The sequence below is a fragment of the Grus americana genome, chromosome 6 (genome assembly GCF_028858705.1).
Source record: "Grus americana isolate bGruAme1 chromosome 6, bGruAme1.mat, whole genome shotgun sequence".
Classification (NCBI taxonomy): domain Eukaryota; kingdom Metazoa; phylum Chordata; class Aves; order Gruiformes; family Gruidae; genus Grus; species Grus americana.
In genome coordinates this window covers 14497362-14514455 of record NC_072857.1, presented here as the reverse complement: position 1 = coordinate 14514455, position 17094 = coordinate 14497362, and the positions used below count along the sequence as shown (strand labels likewise).

The 17094-nt window shown below is 41.5% G+C and overlaps 1 long non-coding RNA gene across 1 annotated transcript; it reads right to left on the bottom strand.

Moving 5' to 3' along the window:
- Positions 1 to 4667: 4667 nt before the first annotated feature.
- LOC129208373 (uncharacterized) lies at positions 4668 to 16111 on the bottom strand. Its single transcript, XR_008577807.1, has 3 exons — positions 15982 to 16111; positions 8127 to 8287; positions 4668 to 4832 (listed from the first exon to the last, which is right to left on the bottom strand). It is a non-coding gene; the product is annotated as an uncharacterized LOC129208373 (long non-coding RNA).
- Positions 16112 to 17094: the final 983 nt, after the last annotated feature.

Below are 17094 nucleotides of genomic sequence, written 5' to 3'. Positions count from 1 at the left end.
GTACTTAGTATAATGTGACCTCTGCCTAACGGTGTAACAACAAACTTCCTATATATGGCAGTAATTAAGCATATTTGGCCTAAGTTTTGAAAAAAGAATTGTCCCCCAAATCATGTTTCCTACAGAACTTTTTTTTATATTTTTTTTTTTCATGGCTGACCTTTCATCATCTGGAAGTTGGGCCCTTTTCCCATCCCGATCTGGTTACTCAGGATCACTAGCTACTTTGGTTTGCAGGAGCATTACTGTGTTAATGTAGTCAAGGTGTTAATGGCTTCTTTAAATCTAAATGAGTAACAGGTGAAGCTATGTCCTCCTCTGTGTGTCGCCAAGCTACTTCTGCTGTAGATGTCTTGCAAACATCAGCTCTCGTTAGGATGACTAATCGTTTTAGAAAACGTAAGACACTGTGAGCCCAATCCCAGGTTCACAGTTCCAGCAGTTCTTGCAGAGGGAACATTAGGAAAGGGTATGCGGTATCCTAACAACTTTTCTCTAGTATCTGTCTAGTGGTTTAGTGCAGACCTGCTGACCTCTGGTAGCTTTGTTTCTATCATTTGCCAAAATAATTTTCTAGTGGGAATGTTGTGGTTTCTTCATTCTCTGTTCCTTTTCATTTCGCCTTGCTCTGCTACTCTAATTGCCTCTGCTGCCTGCTGACTCATCTTGCAAGCTGCTTCAGCTCACTCAAACAAGATTTGTGAACTTCTTAAGCTCTCACTTGCTGCTTGCACTTTCATTTGCACTACCTACTTGCTCCTACAGTACCTACTAGCCAAAGACCACAACAGCTTGAACTGCTGTTTTAATAGGTTCAGTCTACATGATTTGAAATGAAAAATACCGTTGACTAAATGAAAAATAGGTATTGTGGTTAAAAACCTTGTTTTGCCACAAAAAAAAAATTAATACTGCTTTTGAATTTTCCATTTATCATTACTTTTTGAAAGACATATTTCTTACTCCCCGTCTATGGCACCCAGTTCACTTTGGATCTTACTTTGCCTCTGTCAGTTTTAAGAGGCTGCTATTCCCTTTGAGCCCTTGGAAATTTTGTTGCCTGTTCCTGAAAATTGCAGGGAATTTCATGTGCTTCTATGGCTAGGTGATGTATTGTGACTTGAGAAATAACAACTACTGTACTGTTAGCTGCTTGTACCGATGTTGACTTAGCTCGGGCACGTCTGTGTTACACTTGAGTGCTGCTGTGTAGGGATGCTGCACGCTGGCTTTGAGAACTGTGCCTTCTCAAGTTGCTCATATTGCCAGTTCCACTGAGGAGTTTTAAGATGTGTTTTAATCACCTGCCACCGAGCAGAAGCAGAGAGGTCTATCGGGTTTTGTCTGATGAAAAAGAATACTTACTTTTGACAAAAAACCCCCATTTTGAATGACTCTTGCAAGGCTGAGGGGTTTGGAATGCAGAAGAAAAGCCAGAAGAAAAACCTAGGCAAAACCAAGGAAAATAATCCCATGTTCCTTAAATTTTCTAAATCTTGATGTTGTTACAAAGCTGTATACAGCACAAGAATTGCAATAGACTTCTATAACCAACTGCATCTGACTTCTAGGTTATCCCTTTACCAGGGCTGAGCTTTGCAGTCCTGACAGTATGCACAGATACTTAGCTGCTCTTGAGTAGCGTTTTCATAACTGTGTCAACTACAGTAAAACTCTACCTGCTCAGTACCTCCTCAAGTAGTCACCTTTTCTGTCACTTCCCGGTTCCTTGCGTGCAGCCACGTTCTGGGTACTCAAGGGAACACACACACCCCCCAGACAAAAGCTTCTGCTTCAGTTCCCTTACCCACACCAATTCCTCTTCCGTGCTCCCTTGGACTGGAGGCAGTTACTGCACAGCCACCCGAGATGTCCGTGCAGCCCCCCCGATTTCAAGGAGTTGGGAACTGAAAGTGATGGTTCCCTCTCCAGCTTCTACAAAGCGACATGTGACAGTTCAATACCGTGCTGGCTCTACCAGCTATGCTGGTCCACAAAGCCTATGCTAATACTTATTTCAAGCCAGAGAAAATGAAATTTTGCGGAGTTCTGTTACCGCAAATATAACTGTCAATATCAACATGAGACTGAAGCCATAATTTGCGCTATAAAAACTAGAAGTGGAATTTCCAGAAGTGAAAACTAGTAAATTACTCCACGGTAACTATAAAAAGATTTAACAAATGTGGAAGCAAAGTTAAAACTATATTCTGCTTTACAATTGTAAAGCTATATTAATTCTTAAACAACAAATGGAATTACTATACAATGAAACACTGGATCTGTTTCTCAGGGGAGACTGAAAATTAAGATCAAGCCATGTTGTAAATAACGATGCTGGTTTTGAAAAAAACTTTTTTCTTTTTTTTTCTTCTGGTTTTTTCCCTTCATTTCCTGACTAGACTGGAGGCATCTATAAATAATTCAGAAAACAGAGCAGGGGAAGAATTACTTTGTAGAAAGTTTTCCCTGTAAGATCTTTTCTCACATGGGATGAGTTCCACTGCCTCAGTGACTGTTATAAAAGCGTGTTATATAATTCTCTGTAGATACCAATAGACAGATGTATTTATGGTTTTTGGAAACTTCATGTAATTTAGGCATAAAACTTGAAGTGTGTTTTATAGTTCCTCATTAATAATGGTTGAGAATTATGCTCATCTAAGGCAGCACGCATAAATTCTTAATGTTCAGAAATTCACTATATGCCTGCGATGGTTCGAAGTTGCCATAGGAAAATAAAAGCTGGTGATCCCAAAGGTTATTTTTTTATATATTCTTTTAAGCAATTTAGAAAATTGTGTTCATCCCCTAACACTTCTTTCCTTTCTGCTTCCACATTCTTCCACTTAATCTAAAGATATAATAGTGAATATTGAAAAAGTTAAATCAGGAACTTTTTATTGATGAAGTTTTCATTTAGGATGGCAGCACCTTATAAAAGGAAATGCTGAATCCATCATTTTATGGAGGTTATAAACCCAGGTGGTTTTTTGCAATCACAATTTACAGATCTTAATAGTGTCCACTTGTATCATATGAGAAGATGGCTGTGGCACAGTTGCAGGTGGCTAGATGAAAGCTTAATATATGTATGTTGGCTTTACACCTATGAAGCAGACAAAAAGGCAGAAGTTTTTTCTTACTTTCTGGCCAGAACGTCATCTGTGTGGCAAATTAAAGTCATGCTTTAGCAGTTGCAAATTGAACTGTAAAAACATTTCTTTCAAATATTTTTCCAACTCTCCAGCAGCTGAACTGGATATGTAGAGCCATGAAAATGCAAAAGTTTCAGTCTAAGAATGAGAGTAATTGGGATTGTCTACATATTGGGCATTTCTTTCAGCGAGCATTAAAGAAAACATCTGGGCTGAAGCCTCACAGTAGACGGATGAAAAAAGGTACATTTTCTTCTAGAGTCATGTGGTGACCAGATCTTCGTTTCTGCTTATGCAGTGAACAGAAAAAAACCCCAAGCCAAATGTGGTGCCATGTTCAGAACAAGCAGTTCGGAAACTTACTGTTTCCATGATCCAGATACAAAATTGCTCGCGCTGGAGAAGTGTTATGTGGAGATCCCAAGGGTAAGTTTTCCTGAAGCACGAACTTCCCAAATTACACCATGGCTGTCTCTGAAGGTTCTTGTACTCTGAGACTGGAAACAGATTCGATGCAGCTCTGAACCCTGCAAAATACCGTGTGTGCATGTTGTGGGATCAGATGTGTCAAAGTTCCTCCCCCTTTCCCTGAACATTTTCATCTTGGACTTTCAAAACTGATATCTGGTATGAAAGCATTGTTCCTTACCTGGTATTTTATGAGCATCAGATGCACGTTGGCTTCAGCTGAAACTGTGGATATGAAAGCCTCTGGAAAAAACCCAGACCTACAGCCCTCTGGTTTTGTTTCATGGTGTTGCTCTGGTTTTAATCTTACAGAGTTTCTACTGGGTTTTGCCCTCAATGGTGTAAATAGAGTCAGTATTGCTGGCCAAATCCAATAGAGGTGCTTGCCTCAAACCAGCAGAAGGCATGACTGATGTAGTGATACAAATTTCTGATTGCAAAACATGCATCGCCCGAGCACCTCTGGTTACTTGGCAGGCAGAATTCAGCAAGGGTCCGGAAGCGACCCAGTCGCACTGCTCGGTGCCACCAGTGATGAACCCTGCTCAGCCACACGTTTGCCGCTGCGGGATCTGCAGAGGGGATCAGTCTGTTTGCGTTCTCTGAGCCACCCGAAGCTACGCTGCTAGGATCAAACCCATTGCAAAGCGCAGCTGGGGTGTCCTTTAAACACATGGCTGGAGGAGGTGACGTTGTGCTCGCTGTGTTGTGTAACGTGCTAGCGTGCGTGTTGAGAAAGTAGACCTGTGCTAAATTGCCTTCTTAGGCTTACGATTTGTAGGTTTAAACCATAATCTCCTGGAGATTATTTGAAGGAGGGCGTTGCAGGCAAGGATGGATGAGAGGGATCCCTGTGCTTGTTAAACTGTGCCACGGTGCGGGAGGAAATGTGGGAATCGTGGGTCTGGAAAGGGAAGAGGCAAAAGGAGTATTCTGGTAGGTTAAACAGGAGGGAGCCTGGGCTGCTTGTGTCGTGCAATCCAAGGAACATTTACATCATATACTCATTACGGCTAATGTGGAAAGTGTTTAACTCCTTGGGAAGCAAGAGGCTGAAACCAAGTAGTCCCCCAAGGTGGATGACCTAACCACAGCACACTAATCGGGCTCTCCTTGTCAGATTATTTTCAGCAGTGTGGAACGCTGTTCCCTCTGCCTACTTCTCAAGTCTTATTTTGCTTTTGGTTTTCTTTTGATGCTGGCTTCCTAGGAAGGAAAAGAAAAAAAAAAAACAAAAAAACAAAGCAATTTTATTGCTACTAAAATAGGTTAAGGAGAGCAAAAAGACTGCTAAATTTTTTTCATTATGATCCAAAAAAATTTTTTCCATAGCCTGTAGCACAGAAGTGTTATCACCTCATGTGTCTTTTACAATTTTCCATCTTTACAATGGTATTTGTTAGCACTTTGTAACTTCCTTTAAATTAGTCTGTATCCAGGCTATCCAAGAGCATGCAATATAAATTTCCTATTGCACAAATAGGTTCTCTGAAAAGCAATGTGTAAAATACAGCTCACGTTGTAGCTGTTTTATTTGCCATCATTTAATGTGTGCATCCATCATGCCATCATAAACTCATCAAGCGTTTTGTAACTCGGCTATTAAAAGTTCTTCCACCCTGCAGTTGGTGGATGGGTTCGCAGGCTGTCAGCTATGAAACAGTGGTTCCCTAGTTTAAAAATTTGTCTGCTCTGTTCAATGTCCCTGCAAGTAATTTAGGGAAAATCACGAATTCAGAGGTTTTTCCCTGCCCCTTTTTTGATGATAATAAATAATGTTGTGGGCCAAAGAGCAGTGGTCTGTCATGCAGAGAACATCCTAGGTAAGCTTCTGCGTGTCAGATGTGAACTTTGTGTACCTCTTGGCAGGCAGTCACTCACTCACACGAGCACTGGCAGCGAGTCAGTGAGCATATGTGCTTGAGTAACTCCTGCCCAGTGGGGATAGCGCTTGACATTCTCTCTGAAAGGGAACTTTTTTTCAGGAATTCAGAAAAGCACGTAGACTTTGAGGACATGACTGCTTTTCCTGGAATTAACAGGCTGTGTTGCAGGCTGAAATTCTTTGGTTCAGCTAACATTACAGCCGCCCTTCATAAAGCTTACTGGATTTTTAAGTGCCAAGGCCATACTGGTAGGTAAACTTGCAACTAGCTGGAGGGCTTGATTAATGGGAGTCTAACCAAGGGGAAGGGAGATTGGCCCAAGATTGCTGTCATCTATTAAGAAGACCAGAATGGAGTCTCCACACTGAGGCAACTACGAATTATTTAGTTACCACAGATGGACAGCATGCCATTTGAGTCAACGGGATTTGGCCAGAGCCTCCCATCAGAGGTCTGGCTTTGCTTAAAGCCTGGTCTAAGGCATATGCAGCAGGTGTCTCACCAACTGAGACATTTTCTTTTGCCCAGTGAGCTTTGGCTCTTTAGCAGCATGCTAGAAGCATGTTTTATATTTGTGCCAAGTTTGCCACTCAAGGAAATAGTGGCAAACAGACAGCTGACTGTAGATCCAAGGTTTATGCCATGTCCTGTCCCTGGCTGAGGGGAAAAGCCCCTGAAAAGTGCTCTTAATCTGTGCCAAGGGGCATCCATTCCTAGAGAATCCTTCTTGAGCTAAGTATCGCTCCTTCACAGTATCCCCTCCATCCTCCTACACAGCTCCAGCCAGGAACTAAGGGAGACCCATGGATAAGGACCCAGCTATGACAGCTCTACAACACTGGAGGAATAGCACTGGGATTCTTCTGGTGTAGCAGGAGGAGTGTATAGTGGGTAGGCTGGGATGAAAAATGTGGTTCAAACCAAGACTAAAATTTGTATTTGATCAATAAGGAAAAAACCTGGTCATCCTAGCATTGCTGTTGCTCTGTGGTACCTGTTAGCCAAGCAATGGTACTGTAGGCTTGATGAGTATATTATTTTCAGGCAGCTCTCAGTTTGTGCTTACTCTGCATCATTTTGGAAAAAATATGATTTTAATCACTTGTCATCAGGATGACCTTCATGTAACACAGGAGATCTCAGTTTTTTTGTGGTTTTGGTGAGAATGACATAAGGAAGAGGAGAGAACGTTTGAGCAACCTGACATCTTGGCCAATATGGTCATTCTTAGGTTGACCCAATACCTTCATCCAGACTGTGGGTGGATGCCTCTGTAGCCTCTGGAGAGCAGAGCCTGCTGGCTTCCCCAGAGCAGGGCCTGGCTGAGCTTTGTGTGCACTGGCAGAAAACTCCCAACCCTGCGCTGAAGAAGGGCAGAGGCAGAAGATGTGCAAAAGGTAGGACCAGAGGAGAATATGCACCTGCAAGATGGGGGTTTGAAAACGAGACTGAAAGTTCTCGTGTAAAGCCACTGTCTTGACTTTTTGGCCTCAGCTAAAAATCACTAGATTTTGAACTTTGAAACCTCTGCTGCTTTGGTTGTGCAGTTGTTTGGTTTGGGTTTTTGGTGAAGTTCAGAAGAATGCAATGATCACATTTGCAATGATCATCTACAACAGCCAGTTGAGGATTATTGTCATCAACGTTATGGCACTTCTGGACCAGCAAGATCCAATCCCTAAGTCAAATAATTATACAATATAAAATTCAATCCCTCTGGCTAAAGAACCTCCTTCACCTCAAGTAGTAATTATTGCTCTTCAACCCTCTAGGTATAGGGACAGAAGAAATGTTATGATTATGACTTCCATGGGTGCAGCCCAGGGGATCTGGAGGGCACAGCATGCCTCACAGTTTTCAGTGTTTAACGAGATCTGCATGCTAGCTTTTTCCATTCCTGTTGAACGTGTGTGGAGGTGCCAGGAAGAGACTTAAACCATTACGGAAAACAAATAGGGCATAATCTGAAAAGTTTGAAAATTGCCATTGAAACAGATGTCATTGCTGAAGGTGTTTTCTGCAGAGGTCAAGGGTGTTTGTAGCTTCTCTGCCCTTTCAGCATCATTCTTCTATTTTTAATCTAAATAGACATAGTCTCTTCTGATATTCTCAGCTGGAGGTGTTACTTGTCTTCCTGGGCTCAAATGTCGTGGAGCGGCCATTAAGAATTGCCTGGTGTTGCCCTAGAGGTGTCTATGTTTTTATGATAGCAAAATGATTTCTGTCCTTTGCAGGGTGTAGGCCCCTGCCATTGTCACTGATAGAATAATGGGGGGTTGTCAAATGGTGGGGGCCAGGCTGCCTGGTTTTGTCAGGTGTAATTTTCACTGAAATTACACAAGAGATGCCGTAGATTTTGCCAGAACTACTTTTGAACCAGGTTTAGTGGAGGCCTTTTACCAGAGGATCCTCATGAATATATTTAGAATGAAATCTGTTTCCACTTGCACTGTCCTTCTTGGATATTTTCTTCCTCAGCCCATCCTAAAATTCAGATGCTGACATTTTAATTTTGTTTGTATTTATTGACCTAAAGTTTTGTAACATTTCATTTTCTTTCTGCTTTTGGATGGAGGTGAGATGGGAAAGGAGACACATTGATGAAGGTAGTTACCTGACAGCTGCCTGTGTATTTTGGGGGTCGTCCATCAACAGAGATTATCTATTGTGGGATCTCTCAGTCCAAAAAGGATGATGAGAAACAGGAAGGGTCCAGCAGGAGCTACCAAGGTTATCACAGTCGTAGAGCACTATCACAGTCGTAGAGCACAAGACCTACGAGGAGAGGTAGAGGGAGCTGGGGTTATGCAGTCAGGAGAAGAAACGGCTTAGGGGTTAGGTCTGACTGGGGGCCAAATGAAAACTGCAGGAGCTGAGCTTGGATCCCCCTTAGGACAGTTATGTCAGGCTAAGACTAATAATTGCCATGCAATACTGCTAATATGTTTGTAACAAAAATTGGATCACACGAAAGCAATGCTGTAAGATTTTGTAAAGCTATGTTGTGGGTGATGAGTACCTCCTTTAAGTTCTGCAGTGTATTTTCATATACTTCTTTATGGTGATTTTCATCAGCAGACCCACTCTCTAGTTTCATCAAACTCTACTGAGGTTTTTTCCTTGGGTCCACTGACTATTCCTGCCTACAAAATGCTGGCTTTCACTACTCTCTCATTACTCATTCATTAATAAATTTAGCAATCAGATTCATTTTATTATGGTACATAGGAGTATTTTGCAATCAACCTTATGGATGTAGAAAAATTACCAAATATTTCTATTCTTTTTTTTCTGTCTCTGAGCTAGTTTCTTATTGATTGGTATCCCCTGACCACTTACTCTTCAAAAGCAGCTTTATGCCAGGAGTATATAAATTTCCATTAAAATGATAATATTCATTCTCTGATCACTGTTTTGTTTACTGACTGAAGGAATCCCAGGAGAGTAAAAAAAATCACTGTCTGTAGAAAAGCCTTGTGGTGTACCCCCAGCCATGAGCTCTGTCTTTTTCAGATCTTTAGGTGATGAAAAACAGCATAATTGCTTTATTTGTGGTGGAATAATGCTGACTTGCATTCAGTGAGAATCTGAATTTTTATTGGCAGTGGCCACAAATGGGTAGGAGTTATCTCAGAGGTGAGACAGGGGCATCAGAAAGGACCAGTGGATCTGGTGTATTATAAGAAAGGATATATGCAATTTTTTTCTGAAAGTTTTCTTCTATAGAAATAGATTTAACATGTTCTGTTTCTTATTGATGCTCTGAGAACAGCATCTTTGCACTGGGAAAATAAAATTTTCTGCTCAAAGCTTCCCACAACGAATTAATTATTCAGTATTTGAGAACTCTGTATTTGAGATTTCCTAAGAAAAAGTGATAGGGTAGGAGTGAAGAGAATTCACAACACGTGATGCCAAACTCAGGCATGAAAAGAATGATTTCTTTAAAAAGAATGCAATATCCATCCTTTTATTTATATTTTGCACGTTTACTGTGGGTCTATAGGACATAAATCGCCTGTCAGATCTATTTGCCATTAAAATACAGAAATTACAATGTTTCTACTTGTGAGAGTGTATGTTAAAAGCAAGTCACAAATGTTAATGGTGGGCTAGAAACTCAGTAGATACAAATTGCAACAGCTCCTCTGAAATCAGCAGTTACGTGAATTTATGCCGCCACAGGTTGTGGCCCGGTATATTTTAAATAGATCCCAAAGCAGTAGCCAGTTTGACTGTCCTGAAAGCTAAGCTAATCTAACCAGAAAGGTCTGCTAGCTGACAAGGAACAAATAATATTTTATCCATCTCTCCTCGTTTCTTGAATTTGGTCTACTCGTTACTAGCCAAGGTGAGCGGCAGGTTTACGCTCCGTACAACAAGAAGACATCCAGCAGATGTGCTTTGTTCCTTCCAAAGCAGCAGAGCGGTGGCTGTCACACGAGCACGGCGGGGGAGCAGTTACCACATCCTGGCCCTGGCTGCTACCTGGATTTTCAGAGTGCCGTAGGTGCTACCCTGGCATGGGCTTGGGAGGGTGGCAATCACCAGTCCAGTCCCCTGACCTCAAAGCATAACAGATTTTCTTCGCCATCAGCCTAAAGGTATCCTATTTGGTCTGGGGTTTTTTGGTGGCTGGCATTAACAAAGGTAAATTTTATAGGATAAGCATTTTGTCCTGTTAAGTATTCATTGCCAAGCTGGTTGCTGCCGTGCAAATCTCAAAGTATCTTCATTCCTATGTGAGGACGAGGATATCTTCTATTTGAGGATGCTTCTCTGATGGCTGTCCAGCTGCTTTCATCCTTCTCTTATCACAGCGGAGTATTAAACAGTGTCATTTTGTAGGTGGACAGAATCTACTTCCATTATGTAAGTATGTATTCTGAGTTGCCTTAACAAGAAGTAAAATGGTTGCACTGGAAAAGCGTTGTTAGCGTGAGAGCTTGGAGACAGAAGGTTTTTGCTGCAGAACAGTGAGAGAGCTTGAGACTGTCTAAACCTATAATCTTTTAATGTGCTAAATCTCTGTTACCTAAACCGACAGTCTTTTTATATTATGGTAAGCTTGTCATAACTTGCAGATGTAGGCTGGTAAATAGTGCATCTTATATTTAGTAAATAAATAAAAAAAAGCATTAAACCTTCCCTGTAGAACTTTTTCCACTACAGTACTTAAGCTTACTGGAAAAACCCAAGATGGCATAAACTGTCAAGTGCCAAGACACAGTGCAGCTTTTTCCCGGGGCTGAACATTCAAGGATATTCTAGCCTTTCTGCTTAAATTCTGAAAAAGAGGCAGACAAAGTAAATATTAGGTTTGTGCTCATTTCTTTTCTTTGCACATCAGGTATCAAGACTCTTGCCAGGTTTTTTTTTTTTTTTTTGGCAAGCTTGATTATCAGGTTTGCTTGCCAAGGCTGTAGAGAAACATCCTTTGTTGGCAAGATGGACTAGATGATCTAATGCTCATAGTTGTTCCTTTCTACAGCTTCTCTACTTCTGCTAAATATTGCGGCACCGTAGTTTTGACTTACTGAAATCCTGTTGTTGCTATTACTTCTTGACTACTGAAGTTAAATATACTTCAAGTAGAAGTACATTGTATTTGAAAGAGATGAGCATTTATCAAAGCTCTATCACAGGGTTTTGGTGTCTGTGGGCCACATTTTCTGAGGTACCTAAGGGTGTAATAAACATCTAGTGAAACTTGTGAAGTGCCTAAGAAGCTAAGTGATGGTCTGCTTCTTGAACGCAATCTCTTGGTAATGAACACAGTCCCTTGGTAATTGAGCAAAAGGACTTGGAGGGACAGATTTCCACCTATTTTACAAGGTGAGAAATATCTATTAATCTCTCTCTTCCCTCTGCAGGAGTGCTATAAATGCACCAAACCGTGAAGTGGTTTTTGTACCCTGTAATGACAAATTGTCCATGTTACAGTCTTTCTTTCAAAAGCAGGAGCTATGTAAGGCACTTCTTCAGGAAATTGGCTTTCTCTTCATTAAGCTAATCTTTTGCCTCAGAACACAGAGTATTCCACACGGTCACAATTGCTGAAACATGCTCTCACCATAAAGTCATTAACAAAGGCAGCTAAGTAAGAGATACCATTAGAATCATTACCTAGTGACAAGATATAAAATTATTCTGACATCTCATCTCTTAGGCTGAAATCTGTTCTCATTCGGTGTTTCGTTATCAAGATAAGAATTAAAATACTAAAGCCAGAGTTTAGCAAATTTGTTTCTGATCTTGAAGGCATGTGGTCCTACTGCATGATAGTAGTAACTGCTGCAGCCTTCATGAGTAAGGCAATAGCAGAAGAGTGGCAGTAAATAAAAATGTGAATAAATTCCTATGGTTATTATTCTGACAGGCGTGAAGTGGGTCAATGCAAAATTGCCCAAACTACAAGGGGGTAACACCATTTACCTTGGCTGTCACTGGGCTACAGTATCGTATCCTAACCCACTGTCTCGGCAACAACATCACCTGGGAACTAGGACCTGTGCTGCCATTATCTCTTCCTTCTCAACACACCACCATTTTCTTTTAAAAGTAGTTAGAAATTAGATTTCTAATAAATATCTGACTTTGTATCTGATCAGAGACCAAGAGAGACTTTAAGTAGCTGGTAGAGTAGACAGAGCCCCTGTTTCATGACTTTGCTTTCTGGGTTTTTTTATTTATTTTGAGGACAAGGGAGACCTATTTAACAGGTAATACTCTGTGTTGTTTTTTTAAGCAATGTGTCTATGTGTTCGATGTGTTTAGTTTCTTTTGCTTCAGCTTCAGTGATCAGCAAACACAAGTGCAAAGCTAAGTACAATTGTGTAGAGGCAGGTATAGTAACGCTAGTAAACGGTTTGCCAAAGCCTCATTGCTGCGAGGAAATGGTAATGCCAATTTTCAGCTAGAAGCTCTTTTTTGAATAGCACTTCCTTCGAGCAGAAGGGAGCTTGATCTGCTGCAGGAAGGTAACATCTGTGCTTAGCTTTGTAGAGTGCATCCGCACCAGCGTTTTTGTTTGGCTCAGGGGCAGGCTTTTGAAATGTCTCTCCCAACACTGCCGCCATCCCATGCTTTGGGACGTGTCGCAGAGAAGTCTCGCAACACGCCAGTTTGTTTCCTGAAGGATGCGCTCTGAGAGGCTTGTGTGGCTCCTGCCACCTGAGCAGGTTGGCCAGTGCCACCCCCGGAGCCCCCACGTTCCTGCACGCCACGCACCAGGCCAACAGCGTGACCATCCTGGAAAAGCCTCGTTCCGAGGGGCTGCGGCTCTGCCTTCGCGTTATTTCACACGCTGAGTTGGAAAAAAGCCAGCTCCTTGTTGTAGTAGTAGTAGTAAGAATAATACCACTACTGAGGATGATGATGCCTCACAACAAACAGGGCCGTCGCGCAGTGTGGGCATTACCTGCCTGAGAGGAAGGGAGCCCCGATCACTACGGACGCAAGCCAGCCCGTGCCTCCAGGAGCTGGGAATCACTGTCTGGCCACATTTTATTTCACAGTACGCACATCTAGCCTATAATTTAAAAGGGGAAATACTTTGCCCGAAACTTATGAAGTACAGGCTATCCATAAGGTTTTGCACCACAAAATGCCAGGGCGCTCCTGTTTTGGCCGTTGGTGATAAGGTGAATGTTGTTCAGGGTGACTGTGTGTTGATATTTGAAAATTGAAGGAAAGAAGACAAAAGCAGTGTCTGCACACCTTGGGGTTGGGTCTTGGAAAATATTTGCGTGGCTGGAGAATTATTTGTGCGTTTACAGTCCTGCAAGCACAGCATTTGATCAGAGATTGGGGCCTAATCACAAGCAAATATAAATTAGTCAAACAGATAGAAAAGAAAAAAAGGAGAGACTGAGTGTATTCAGGCATTAAAAGAAGGGCAGAGAAAGATCAAACCCAACCTAAAGAATGACAGTCAATGCAATAAGGACATATCAACCAATATATAACCAGCGATTTCATATTTCTAACTTTTGACTCATTTTTCTGCCTTGGTTTCCCATGTTTCTTTTATCTCAATTTTGATCCCAGAAATATTGTGGTAGTGTAGAAATCCACTTGTGTGCAAGAACTTGCATGTCTGAAGCGAAGATTACAAGTACTTTGGGGCTAACACTATGTCTGTTTATTAGCCTAGACAGAACCAACCTCAATGAATAAATAACAATAGTTTATCCTAAGGAAATTGATTTGGAAATAATTATTCAATGGAGAAAAGTGCCAATATTTCAGTGTGACATTTGCATGAAATATTATTTGCAGACTATTATTCAAACATATATTGAGGTACTGAATAAGGAAAACATTTATCCATAATAAGTATTTGATAAAAATATTGCCCAGATTTGCAATGAATAATTCAGTCTGCATTAGTAACACGTGTGTGACTGTGCACATTATTCATATCTTTACAAATGCTACGGCAAATTGCTACAGGTTAATAAGTACTTATATCCTTTTCTGTGTAGAATGCTATTAGGTCCAATTTTTCAGAGGAGCTGAGCCACCCAGAAGTTTAAATATGATAACGAGTTGCAGATACTAAGCGTGTGTGTAAATCAGGCCGCGGCAATGTTAGTCACAGGGAGGCTGTTTGGGACTGGCGTGGAAGGATAACGCGGCAGCCTGAACTGGGGGGGTATTCTGTAGGGCTCTGCGGACTCGGGTATTCATTTCACCCTAAATATTCTTTTCTTCTCAATATAACAGACATATTTAGAATGGATACAATTAAGTGCTGAAAAGGTGATTAGAAACTGAACAGATTGTTGCTGGAAATACCAAAAGATGGGTAAGACTGATTACTGGATACGGCGATGAAAGGTGACAAACCCTTGTGAAAAACGAGACACAATAATCTAGAAAGCTCACTGCAAAAAGATCTCCCTACCATGTTTCTACTTCTGTTTCATTCTAATTGACACGTAGGCAGGCAGTGGGAGTCAAGCAATGTAAATAGCTGTGGATCTGGCATCCTGTCGTTAAGGACAGGCATTGAAAAAAACCCACGCTCCGAGCCACAGAGATGTATATGAGGCATGTATAAGAGAAGACAGAAAAATAGAATGTGAAACAGTAAAAGCATTTCCTTTAGATTTAGCTTTTTGCACTGATCCAAAAACCTTGTCATTCTAAAGCAAACTGGAATTGTTTAATACCATAAAATGTGTGGTTTCTGAGAGGATTTAGTTAGGCTGGTTCGATTATTCACCCTGTGACTTCAAAGAGCTCTCTAGACTGTATCAACCCATATGTCTGCTTAAAAGTTCACATATGTTGTAAAGCAGTTTTGATAACACAGCAGTAATATTGCCATAACCAACAGATATTAATAACAGGTCATTAAGAAAGCATTGTATCTATTTATATCACTCTGTTTATCTTTACACACATCCTAACGGACCGTTATTTCTGTACATCGAGCTAGCCAGTGACCCTAGAACAGGGATATACACAGGACTAGATTGTGCTAATAAAAACATCAGTTATTTTATCAGGAAGCCATGCCTTGAAGTCTGCTGAAGAAAAGCCGGGGATAATAGCGCAGGCCACGAAGAGCACAAGAACGTGATGATAGCAGGGCCTTGAAGGTACAGGCACAGGACATTACCAGAAGCCTTAAGCACAAATCGCAAGTGGTAAATTACTGATCGCAAGAGAAATGCAATCCTGAGAGCTGGGTAGAACCAGTTTTAGGGCCTAACTGGGACATGAGTTGTGTAACAGCCTATTGCAGCTGGCTGGCAGCACAGGTGGAGACGTCTTCTTCAGATGGTACACACGATTGCAACAAAACTGACTAGTTGCACAGGAATCTTATTTCAGAATTGGGTATGCGAATTGATCACTCTGATATCCCATATTGATACATATGCAAATATTCTTTCACCATCATATTTGCTCTAGTGTTGTGTTGCTTGTGTTTGGTTGGAGGCTTTGGTTGTAATTTGGATGCAACGTGCATAAAGCTGTACATTTCGGGTTTCCTGGAAAAGAAATATCAACATTAACTGCTGTATTTCTTAAAACACCTTTGTTTTATACAAAGCTTGGAGCCCTTCATCATCCCAGATGATGCCATTCCATATGTCCAATTCTAGCATAATCTGGTGTTGTAAATCTCTGGGAAAGACTTCAAGAAGCAGATATGTTTAGACAGAAAATACAGGCTTAGAGCCTATACTGTCTTTGCAGGAACAAGATTATGATCTTGTGACTGATCTTTAAGCTAAAGAAAACTGATTTGCCTTGTCTGCCTGCTATTATTTTTTGCTGGCATAGGTTGGAAGAGCAAATAAATAAATAATGTTTATACAAAGCTGTACTAGAATCATGTACGTTTTATAACATGGTCACACCTGAACAGCTTGATGATGTCGTGTATGTAAATTAAAGATGTTCCTGGTGCATAAAAAGATGCTGTAAGTGACAAAGCTGAAATACTGACTTACAAATTAGCCGCACCATCCGGTGAGCTTGTTAAAGAGCATCCCTCCAGGAGACAGTGGTAAATGTGAATGATGAGCCATGAATCCACTTAGTGGATATCCTGTAAAAACAGATTTTGAGCCCACATTTTTTGGTCTGCAGACAGTTCCGAAAAAACTATTTGGGAAACAATTCCTTAGTAAGCAGACATTTGGTAGAGGGCCGGTATAACAGCTCCTGGACCTCCTTTTCCTGACAAGGAGAATAAAAGACTTGACTAGGAAAATGAGTGGGCTTCTCATCCACCATACGTTGACAGTGCACATCAGCTGGGGGTCACGGGCAGCCACCCTCCCTTGGGATCACACAGGACTCTGATGGTTAGAGCAAATCCACTTTCCTCCTCCTCTTCCTCCTCTGGGACAGAAGTTTCAACCTGCAGAAACAGCATAACTTCATTCTTCAGCTCATATTCACACCTCCTTGCTAGAGGCATTACTCTCTCATTTTGAAACCTTCTTGTCGCTTTTCCAGATTTGACCTGCTTTTTCTTTTCTTTTCTTTTTTTTTTTAATTTTTGAGAGCTAGTGTTACAGTGCCATTCTAAATGAGAGAGTTACCCTTAAACACTGCCTGAGAGATGCCTTCTCAGGTGCTTCTTTTCCTGTGTTATACTTGATGTTGTCTACACAAGCGCTCTGCGTTTTTAGGAAGTCGTTGATCTCCACTGTATCAAAATCTTAGCATCTCCCTTTAGGACCAAGAGTTTCAAACAGGCAGAATCCTCTCCACTTTCCTGTTTTCTTGATATCCTTGGTACGTGGCCTCTGGCTGATGTATTCTGGCTCCCCACGCTGCCTCCCTTCCCTCAGCACACTTCATTCTGGAAAGCTTTGCTTGTAAGTACCTGGCTTCCGCCGAGGAGCCGGAGTGCTTTGCTTTTCCCCTCGCTCTGGAGGAAAATGAGGTGCTATTGGCAACTCTCGGGAGTAAAGAGCTGCAGCCTCCACGCTGAGACAGAAAGACAGAGTGCCTTCAGACCAAGCTCTGGGGTAGCTCACGCTGTGGATCGGAGCAGGTCTAACCCTCTGACACGAGGTTGCATAGGCCAAGTCACGGTTCTGTGTGCCGTTTTA